Genomic DNA, 2,545 nt, shown 5'->3' on the forward strand with positions numbered 1-2,545 from the left:
CTGTAAATAAAACTGCACTTACCTTTTAATTGTTGTCTTGGTCTGGTCATTCAGCTCTGCTGCTTTGTTGAACAATATCCCATCCTTGTCAGATCAGACCTTTGGTGMTCGAATAAATTCAGCTCAGCTTTTAAATGTAAAGCCTGAAATCACCTTTTTAATGGTGCAAAAATCCTTGTGTTTGATATTTTATCAAACTATGGCTAACCACTTTGCTGTCTAATGTTAAATTACTATTTGGTAATTTGTGTCACAGTTTTCTCTCTTTTTTGTATACTCCATTGCTTTGAAAAAAAATTACAGATAGCCTAAAACTAAAAACTCATGGCAAATTGTGTGATAACATATAAAAGGTATTAAACAGTAATTATACAAGTTATAGTTAAAATAAATGTGTGTCAGTCTATAAAAAACAGCTTGCTACATATCTAATGTGTGTTAATTAACAGTGGTGTGTATAAATATTGCTGGTTACCTAATCTTGGCTTCAGATTGGGTGCACTTTTTATGTTGCTTTGCTTTGTCTCACACTTAATCACACACAAATCTTTCTAGGAAAGTATGTGTGCAGGGGTGCCACCAGGAGTGGGGGTGGRGCAATAGTGGGCAAAAAACTGGAATTTCACACCATTGCTAAATACAGTGGTGGACAAAGCACTCAACTCTAGTACTTGAGTAAAAGTATTGATACTCATGGTCAAATCTACTCAACTACAAGTAAAAGTTACTCAGTCAAAAATTAAAGTGCTGAAGTACTTACTTTTGAAAATAAGTATTTAAAAGTATATGCATCTTAAAATACTCAAGTATTCAAAAGTACAAATTAAATTTTCTAATACCAACAGCTGTATTGTTTTCAGAGAGAATTTAAATAACCTTGTAACTCTCAGGAACCACCTGATGTATCAATACATACACTCTGCAACAAATTCACCACCTGTAAAGACTTCAACATAAAAAAATACAATAAAGTGAATGGTGAGTTCTTAAATGCAGAAATGCTGTTTATCCGCGGTGAACACAGAAGACGTTTAAACTGATACAAACAATTTTTAAATCCTAAAATCTCAAACATCAAGCTGAGATATGGTCATGGGTGTGCTGGTTTCTCCACTTGAGTTTCTTCAACCATCTCCATTGCTGGATTCTGTTTGAAAYGAAGGTGGGAGCTCASCTTGCAACTGTTAACGAAGATGATGTAATTCCAAATCCATCCCAGGTGTGAGCTACAACTGTGATTGGTTCCTCTTGTGAGAAACAYAGCGTGTGGACAACTGCATTTTATGAAGGAAGAATGACAACAGCAAATTACAAAACTATGCTGAACCAAAAGTAACAATTACAAGCTAAATGTAGTGGAGWAAGAATCTGTATTAATGTATTTTTCAAAGATATGACAACATTTCCTAAAAATCTTGTCTGGCTTTTGGCTTTTGGTGTGACACCTAACCCCACATGGCCACCCCATTAAAATTTCTGAATGTGCCACAGYCATTTAGGAACTGACTGTTTAATACTTGCTTTATCCTGTTGCATTGCAGCACAATTGTTTATTATTTGGTAAATTGACTATGAGTAATTAGTGTTTTTATGTTTGCTGAAGCATAAGTTTAGTTTTTTTTTTACTTTTATCATCATTATTATTGGTTGCAATTTGTGTACAACTGCATTCATTACTTACTTTTTATTAGGCAGGTAATCTCATTGAGACATGTACTGTAGTTTAATTTATAAGACATTTGATACACAGTTACACAAAGATCATAAAACATAATTTTACCATTTAAAGGAAAGCAAAGTTAAACAAAACCTAAGAGCAGGAGCAGGCTTGAAATGATGATTTTTCCATTTTCTTTAAAATGCATTTAAAATCTTTCAGTAGGATCAAACTGGACACTTCCARTTCTAGCTGCAGTAAGTTCCAGGAAGATGGAGCAGAGGAGGGCTTTTTCCAAGTTCTGAACTGACGTGACACTGAAGGAAATAAAATCTAATCATATAGAAGTCTGTGTGTAGAAAATGATGGCCARTTTACCAGTGAGTACAGAGMTGGCCGGGGCAGTCACATAAAGAACATCACCATRGTCCAGAAGTGGTAGGAAGGGATGTGACATTCGAAGGAGAGCTTTTGATCAATGACAACACCAAGATATTTWCAAGTCTCTACAAACTCTATAACTRGACCATTAAGAGAATAGCTGGTAAAGTTTGAGGCACTTTATTTTTATTTGTGAACAGCATGGGCTTTGTTTTGTCTCCAGAATGAGTTTCAGTTTGTTTATTCACCTCAAATTAATACTTATGTGTAATCTGATATTTGATAAACAGTCTCTTAAGCGGGCTGTTATCTGATCTATTAAAAATAATAAAGCATATGTAACTACAGTAGATTTTGCATTATTGACATGCACATATACTGTATGTTAAAATGTAGTTTTTGTGAACAAAAGTATCAAATTTTCGGAAAAGAATGGTTTATAAAAAAGACTAAATTCACACACACACACACACACACACACACACACACACACACACACACACACAC

This window comes from Austrofundulus limnaeus, unplaced genomic scaffold (genome assembly GCF_001266775.1).
Source record: "Austrofundulus limnaeus strain Quisiro unplaced genomic scaffold, Austrofundulus_limnaeus-1.0 Scaffold310, whole genome shotgun sequence".
Taxonomy (NCBI): Eukaryota; Metazoa; Chordata; class Actinopteri; order Cyprinodontiformes; family Rivulidae; genus Austrofundulus; species Austrofundulus limnaeus.